Source organism: Cyprinodon variegatus, unplaced genomic scaffold (assembly GCF_000732505.1).
Source record: "Cyprinodon variegatus isolate N-32 unplaced genomic scaffold, C_variegatus-1.0 Scaffold7, whole genome shotgun sequence".
NCBI lineage: Eukaryota > Metazoa > Chordata > Actinopteri > Cyprinodontiformes > Cyprinodontidae > Cyprinodon > Cyprinodon variegatus.
The window spans coordinates 151467-160637 of record NW_015150460.1 but is presented as its reverse complement, the minus strand read 5'-3'; the positions used below and the strand labels follow the sequence as shown (position 1 = coordinate 160637).

General features: G+C 36.2%; 1 protein-coding gene across 1 annotated transcript in view; it reads right to left on the bottom strand.

Annotated features, from left to right (window-relative positions):
* The window catches only part of chrm2 (cholinergic receptor, muscarinic 2), a 113136-nt gene extending 104470 nt beyond the window's left edge, over window positions 1-8666 (bottom strand). The window contains exon 1 of the mRNA XM_015375594.1: window positions 8558-8666. The gene's annotated coding sequence lies outside the window, so the exon portion shown is untranslated. The remainder of the gene's footprint in view (window positions 1-8557) is intronic.
* Window positions 8667-9171: the final 505 nt, after the last annotated feature.

Genomic DNA, 9171 nt, shown 5'->3' with positions numbered 1-9171 from the left:
AGCACTCTGCTGAACCAACAGTCTCTGGACCCAACCGGTTCCCTCTCTCAGAGAAGAAAGCCTGGACCTTGTCAAGGTATTTTCAGAAACATCAGAAAACTCAACAACTCGTCTATTAACCTGGCTAATCAAACTATCCGTCTCTGCAGAGGCCTGAGAATCCTGCCCGGACCTGTTTCCTGAATCCTGTTCATGTTAACTTTGTGCAAACCTTTAATAAACTCTGAATTTTTTATCAGTCTCCAAATGGTGTTCTGCATGTGGGTTTGACTCCTAAACCAACCATGACACTGAAAACATAGACATAAATGGTAGACAAATGGTTATAAAACTGGTTTAATCTCCAGATGGTGAAAAAAATTAAAGGAAAGACTGTAAGAAAAGATGCAAAATATCCAATCCTGAAAGAGCTATTAGAAATGTGGACTTGGACTGGAGCTAATCTGGATTAAATTACTGTAAATATGCTTTACTCAATGGTGTTATGGTTCTTCCCATTTGTTGTGACTCTGAGTTTTCAGTTTTCTGTTATCAGTTGTTTTGTTTTTATTTTCCATGATATTCAAGCATTCTTTAGTTACTCTCTGTTGCCCCCTTGTGATTGTTTTCTTTCCCCTTGGATTCCCTCTTGCCAGTTCCACCCACACCTGCTCCTTATTCAGCTTAGTCCATCCTTTGTTCTGTTCTCCTTAAATACGCCACCTCTGCAGTCACTCAGTGCTGGTTCCTTCTCTATGCTGTACTCGTCTACTCAGCTCATCTCCCCGTGGCTCCTCAGGCTCGTTTTTTTCCCCTGATGTCTCCATGGTTTTTGGTTTGTTAAACATTTTAGTTAGATTTCTGGATTTGTACCTCTGTTTCCTTTGTTCTTCAATTAAACCTGTCAGAACTAATCTCTGCTTCACTCGGCTCTGCATCTGGGTCCTTAAGCAACCTTACCACCCATTGTTGACAAATGGTTTGTATTATTGTTGGATGTTAAGCTACAAATTTGAAAGAATTAATGACATTTTCTGAAGCATTCCAGATTAAAATGGGTCATCTTGTGTATGACTTTCTTCCGGTGCTCCCAAGCCGAATCAAAATCTGCAAATGGGCCGCTGGATTAATGACAAAGTATTGATTTATAAGGTCTGAATTACGAAGTGAGCCACAACCATGTGTCAGTTTAATCATACAGCCAGTTCCTTTCCTGTACTTTTATTCAGATACTGATTGTTGACCATATCTTAAGCACCATTCCACAAACATTTTATATTAAGTAGATATATTAAGGTATATTAAGAACAGCTATGTCTGATCTGTTCTTATGAGATTAAAAATGAAGCCAAACAGACCACAAACTTCAACAGATGTTGAATTATTTTAGGAGAATAGATTCTACGGGCAATTATGCCGTCACTAATAACATTCGTTTAATGAAATATGCTGACTGACTGATTTAAGCACTTCTTATTCCTACAATTCTAAGTCTTCCTTACAAATGCAATTACTTGGGATTGTTCCATCTTATACTCTATGTCTGCAAGATAATGACCTTAAGGAGGAATCTCCCTCCTCCCATCTTTTCCTAATCAATGCCACTTCACGCGGTGGTTTGGCTGCACCTCATATTGTATAGCTCTGCAGTCTTTCAAGATCTGATAAGGAGGACGAGAAAAGGGTAAAATGAACACTTGTCCTTCCAGCTGAAAAGACGGCATCAGCATATGGAAATCTAAAGTGCACAGGAGAGGAGAGAGCATCATATGTACAGTTAAAATACCATTTTCAGTTCTGATCAGAAGTTAACACATAATCATCAAAGCCTTGAATTTTAATTTACTGATTTGAATTATGTATTTGTTTTGGTTCCCCACTTTGTAATATTAAACACAGCCAACATTTTAAATGCAGGAATTTGTTGCACAGGTATGAGTTCAATCTTCATTGTCTTATAGAATGCTATAACATTCCCCGCAGTTTTTTGTAAGAAAAACTGGAGATCATGAAAAAAACTTGAAAACCTGAGTTAGTATTGAAAGAAGTTTAAATATGATGATTTAATTTGTTGTGTGTTCAGCAATCACATCAGGTTTCAATTCCAACAGACATGTTGAATAAAAAAAAAAATCACCTGAACATATCTAGCATTATTAAGTAGACCTTAACAACTCAATAAACAACACATCATCCCTCTACAGAACTTTAAACACAGCTACAAATGAATCTCTCAAACTTTGGGTTTCCAGTTAAACACAATAAGAGCCAATAGACATTCTTCCACCAACGTTTTTAAATACGACTTTTGAAGCATTGCATTGGAGCTTGTCAACTTACTAAATTCCAAAATGTTTTTATCCCACCCAATGTGTTTTGAATCAGGTGTTTTGAAAAAAAGGAAATTTGCACAAGAGGAGATGGATAAAGCACATATTTACCTCAGATTACTGATCAGGTGTTTCCACTGCTGCTGTTGTATTAGAATTGTATTTCTCTCTCCACGTCTCCAGATGGCATGTAACACCACTAATACTAGCTGACCTGATTAAGTACATACAACTTCCCTGATTGCAGCATATTTAGTCAAACATTTAGCATAATTACCTGATTTGTTGTCCACACTAGTTTACTAATTTCTGTTTATCAAAGTCAAGCGTAACATTAACTTATAACAACATTCCGGTTTGCATCAGTTAACTCGTTAAAAAGGATGGAAAGTGTAGTTTGCATTGTGACATTTGGATGGAGACAATGCAATTAACTACAAACCGAAAAATAAATTAAACATATGCAGCAGGACAGTGATCTAAAGTACACCAGTAATTGACATTTTGCAGTCTGAATGGAAACTTGTTGATCTGCATGTAAAGCTCACAATGAGTACCAGGTAAAAACATTTATTCAGAGAGGAATAGTTTAAATATAACCGTGATGTAAAACACCCACTGCAAGTTAATGACTGTGGCAGCTGTGACAAGCAAGGTGTTTCAGAGAGTTAGGTAGATCTGGATAGATTTGTTCCCTTAATAAATAAAATCAGAGCAGCAGGTGTTTACTCAGCTAGTCTTTTTCAGATATTTAATTTGATTAAATCATATTTCACTGTGGAAAAAAAGCAAATATACAAGACATTTGTAGGAGCGATTGCATATCCACAGCAAAAGAAAATTGCTCAAATACACACAGCATCCCAACAAATACTTAAATGTTCACTACTGATTGCAGAATGCTGATGGTGACTTACTGTCTTATCCAACACCAGTTATTATGCATTTTGAGTCATTGTTCCCAATTTTAAATTCTGACCAAAACAACAATAAAAAGTTAAACTAATTTTGATGTTTAGCATCACAAAAGACTTAAAAATAATAAACTGGAAGATACTGAAACACCAGAATCAATGTCCAAAGTAAAGTCTATTTTACATCAGCCTGGACTGAGATTGTACAGCCCAATAAATTGGTGTCTGGTCAATTAAGACAATTAATCTACAATTTGCACCTCCATACATTGAAGAGTCATAGAAAAATCTGATACTGACACAAGACAACGTAATTATCTTCAAAGAGTTATTTGCCACTAATGACCAAACCTGATGTCAACCATGTTGGAGGTGGTGGGTTTATTCAGTCGGGCTGCTTCGCCTCCAGTGCTAATTGTTAAAGGCACAAAGTTGGTGGCAATGAATATGAAAGCTTATTTGCAAATGTATCTTTACCTGAAATTAGCAGCTTAGCAGTTGGAACTTTGATAAAATGCAGTTCTCCAACAGAGCAATGGTTACAAAGACATATCAAAATGGGAATTGGAAAAGATAGAACTGGGGGATATTTAGCTTTGAGATTTTTTTTATTTATATTTAAATAAAATGGTTTTCTGTGGTAAAAGGCCATTTATTTAAAAAAAATTAAAATAAATGGCCAATTGCATAACTGAAGTCTCAAAACCCACATGAAACTTATCTCCATATGACTCAGAGACATTCATATCCAGTTAAGTGTTTCACATATGTGTAAACACCATGCTTATAATTACATAAACCGCTTTATACACTCTCCTTTTATTTCTCCTTTTCCATATATTATTTAAGTCATGCTTTTGCTTCTTTAAATCAACCCTTCATTCAACCCTCAGTCGATAGTGAACAGACCTTCAAGCTGATCCACATAAGGCAAAAATAAAATTTTAATCATGTAAAAGACATTAAACAAGGGTGTAATGATAGACAAAGAAAGCCATTACAGCAGGAGCTCAGTACTGAATAGAGAAGCCTGCTGCGGTTGAAAGCGTGATAATTAGACATTCCTTTCTGCGAGTGCCAGATACAAAGATTCACTAAGCACAACCGGGACACTTGTGTCCATGGAATAATGTCTAAATTTAACTTTTGCAACAGGAACCTGGTCTGGAACACTGATTCCACGGCTGCCAAAAACAAAGATTTAGAAATATCTGTTCAATGTGCATTCATGGTAAGAAGAAGCTTTGGCTTAAGCCTCCTCCTTCTGTCTTATTCTTCTGTGTATTCCATTTAAGTATGACCAAGAAAGCAAGTCATTTGCACTCTTTACACGTTTTGCTTTTATAAAACACAATGATGGGTGACATCTTAATTATTTCAAATGATCAAGACAAAAAGAAACTAAAATCAAACCTGTCAACATGCATTCTGTCCACAGGGGGCGATGTTCTCCATACATAGGCTTTAATTTCGTTTGGCTCATGAACAGACAAACAATGACAACAGTCATCTTACTTTGATCTGTGAAAACAAACATATTTATTCATGATTGCCTGCCAAGAATATGTGACTCTGAGTTCATTATTTGTAATCACAGATTCCTTTGGGTTAGACCATCTACATTTTGAGTTGATGAGTTGCAACGGCTGCAACAACAACAACCAAAAAAGCCAATCAAACAGCTCTACAGTCACAGAAAGTAAAACTAATCTATCACTCATGGAGGAAGACGTCATTAGTGGTAACTGACAATCACAAGTCCAGTACTTCTCTCAAAAGTTTCACAGTATGACAAGCTAAAATAATTGTTGCTAAGACCTATAGGTCCAATTTTAAACAAGGGCTCAGAGTGGAAGTAATCCATAACCAAGACGTTTTGGGAGCAGTAGATTAAAGACATCAAAATCCTCTTTCTAACCAAACCAAAACAAGACAAGATTCAGAACATGCTGAGAAAAGATGGTCTGGCCATTTAAAGGTTGATTCCATTTTTTTGACTAATCTTTATTTAACCCTTTAAAGCCCGATCCAAGAATAAAACAAAACAAAAAATTACTTTTTTTTTTTTGTCTGAATTCCTTATTTGGCCTTTTAACAAAATATGTAAAAAGAAAAACCAGAAATACATTTTTGATATTAATAATTTATTACTATGCGATAAGTCAAGATTATTTTTTGTGTTATCAGGTATATCTGATTGTGTACAACAGGATTTTGAGCAAAGTTTTTACCATTAAATTATGCAAAAGGTGTCAGACGCAAAACATTTCAGAAACCGTGTGTATCAAATACGATACGTTTGGCATTATAGGGTTAAACATCTTGTTTTCAGTGATAGACACAATCTGTATGCCAGAATTAAGAAAAATGTTTGAAACTTTGACACATCACCAAATAAAGACCTGATATTGTTTTTTCAATGTTTTCTTGGTAATTTTTTGTAAAGTTGAATTTGAATTTCAATTTGTGAGTTGTATATATGTCAATACCTGTAGCCAGATAGGAACTTGTGTAGTTATCTGTCTTGTAATTAATGAAGTCTTTGAATGAAGCCACTGTGTCACTGTTAGACTTCTGAAGAGGATACATTGTCCATAATGTTCCTCAATATTTATAGATTTGTTCTTTGTGAAACAATCTCCAGAGGTTCTAGATACATACCTTTCTGAAAATTTCTGCTGTTTTATATTAATCTTCTAGAATAGATAAATGGACTGTCTAAAAACAAACCTGGGCAGCGTCCTGCAGTTGGACATAAGTACCAATCTATTTTATGTGCATGTTTAAAAGAAATCTGTTTAGGTGGGCTGCCAGCTACAAAGGGCCCTTGGCTCTGGCTCAAAGGAGCTGGATCCTCCTAAATATGGTCCTTGCCATGCTTGTGGGCAGCAAGATATGAATGTGTGGTTAGAAATGCAACATTTATATAAAGTTGCCCAGTAGGCTTTCATCAAAGACCTTCATGGAAACTGAAAAGCATCAGTCACCAGTTAAAGTTCTGTGTTTTTCCATTGGAATATTCTTTAAAGAACAGCAAACTTACATTCTCAATTCTTTGTTTTTCAAAAATTGTTAAATATAAACCTTAATATGAAAAATGTGAGCAATAAAAGTTTGTTTCTATAGAGCGATCTTTTTGGGAAAACACTAAACTTAACAATTAAAAAATGTTTATATTCCATTTACTGGTAACAGATTCTTTACAACAGAATTTTATCAGTTCTGGTATATTATGTTATAAATGTTATCATGAACAAGCTTTTGTTTATTGCTTTAGCTTTTATACTCCAGGTAAAATTTAACCCCAAACAGTCCATACTGATTATATTCCTTCGACTATTATGACACTTCTTGCACGTTTGTGTTTAGTTTACCTTTTAAACTGAATAATGAGACCCCATAGCCTCAACTTCTGTTGTAAATTACACAATATGGCATTTACTTATCATAAACTGCATTTTAATACCGTAAATCGGGACTCCAATCTACATGTATTATCATTGAACTTGTGTAACTGCAGAGCTGAGCACAGAATTGACTTTTCCACATGACATGCGACCATCAAAGGTGACACCAGCCAACTTCTGGAACAAGACCAATTACAGCTGGTAACTCAATCAAGGTCAAGCCACAGAGCTCATTCAAACGCACAACCCCAAGTAAGAGAGGAAACAGTGGTTTTGGCTTCCAGCTTTTCTAAGCACGAAACCCTGACATCAAATTCTTCTCAGAACTAAACAATTAAACGGTCTAAATCGTGGAAAAATGTTCCCCTCAATCAGCAGAAGCAACCCCTCCCCATTCACGTTCAAATAATTTTTCTAAATCTGTTCAATTCAATTGGATTTTCTAAAACATCTAAGTGAGATAGAATTCTCAGAATCTAAAAGCATTTTCCCAACAATCACCATACTGCATGACCCCAGCAAACATAGGAGGAGAAAAATCTGCCACATTTTCCTTTAAACAGAAACCATGAAATTGCTCCAAGTTCATTTTCGGTTAAAAAAAGAAATAAAAAGCATTTGGACAAAATAAATGGTACACCCCTTTTTAAGGAGGGAACATACCTTCACTGTATTACATATAGCCTTAAAGCCGCCAGCTGAATGAATACTATTTATAATAATATAAACCAGCGAAACAGACAGACAGACGTGTCCAAAATCCAATCTGTTGCGCCGTTTTACGCACATCTGGCGCGGCTGCGACGCAAATCCTCTATTATCCCATTTTAAGAATAAAACGGACATGAAGATTATCAGTAAAGGTTAGAATAAATGTTTAAATGTTGATGATTTCACAATTGCCTACAACGGGATCCATAATAGGAGCGCGTCAGTTAGAGATGAAGACACAAGCTTTAAAAATGAAACAATCAAAAACGTTAATCTTATAAAACCGAGTCAGCATTCTGTAACAAGATCTGTTTTAGGCAACTATACCTTTAAAAATTCGTTGTTTTCTTAAACGTGAGATATAGGAGATTGAAAAAAACTTAATTTTGATCTTCATGGTTCAAGGTAAATGTACATTTAAGAAGCAAGTTGCTTTTGCAAGCAGCGAGGAGCAGAGCGCATATATCCAAAGCGCACTAGGAGCGCAAAATAATATTTTCTTTTTTTTTTGGTGTTGTTTTCTTTTTGGTTTTTTCCTTGAAATCACCAAACAACGCGTGTTTGTAAAGAAGCCAAAAGTGGCTAATAATGCCCTAAAAATGATATTATGTCTGCTTCAAACAATTGCATTTTCGCATAGCGCACAGTTTTGGCGCAGAGACATCGCGTTCCATAGTTGGAATACGCATTCACATGCCTATAGGTTTACAAAATCCCCCACATCCATCGTTTAATTCCTCTTAATTTTCTGAAGAAGACTATATGGCACAAGCAGCTGAGCATCAGACATGAAATACACTACTCCATCATCTTGACCACGCAAACATCAAGCAAGCACTTGATTATTAGTTTCTGGCAATCTTTGCGTAAAGTCAGTTATTTCTATCCTGTGTGTTTATAGTTTCATTAAAAAAAGAAATGAAACAACTTTCTAAAATACTGCAAAATATTTATTTACGTTTTTTGGCCATTTGCGCACAAGAATATTGTTATTTGAGGACTAATTGGACAATATCAGAACAAGGACGGTCAAGTTGTAGTTTAGCGCCTGAAAAGTCTGAACTTCAACGACTGGAAACAGCTGGATCCTCCTGTGGGAATGTCCTTGACCGTAGTCTACTCTATCTGTTTTAATTTTTGAGCTCTTAATGGATCTGCTTTAGAAACTGCGTTACTTGATGTGTCCGAATGTAAGGGGGAATAGAGGGGAGCTTACCCGCGCAGATGCTGTCCTGGCGATGTCTTTTGGGTCGCTTCATGCCACCGTGGCTGCATGTCTGAGGACATGCCTGTGGAGACGCGGTTCTAGAGAAGAAGCGCATCGGCTGCACAGGAAAAAGTGGGGAGGGGGGCTCGGGGGTGGTTGAGGCACAGAGAGAGAGAAAGAGAGAGAGAGCAATGGAGAAGGATGGGGTGCGCAGGCATTTCCAAGTCTGCGATAAGTCCTTTACTGTCTGTTATATTCCAACAAACAAGTGGCAGCATGCAATTTAAATACACACAAACGGACAGTCCGAAGCATTACGCGCATTCTTATCTAAAAAAAATACATTTTATTTATTTTTCTTTTACTAAACAGACCTTAAAATTGATGCGTACAGAAGGAAAACGCGTCCAAGTGTCTGTATGTTTGTGTTTATGCCAATTTGCTCAATATGTCATCTGGTGTGAATAAACACGTCGATATTAAAGATCATTGTTTTCTTTCCTTCTTACTCTTTTCACAAACTTCATATTGAGATTGGCAGAAAAAAAAATCGAATGTTTTACTGACATCTACTGGGGGAGAAGTTTCTCCTGCTGTTCTCCACATTCTAAGATTATGAGTTT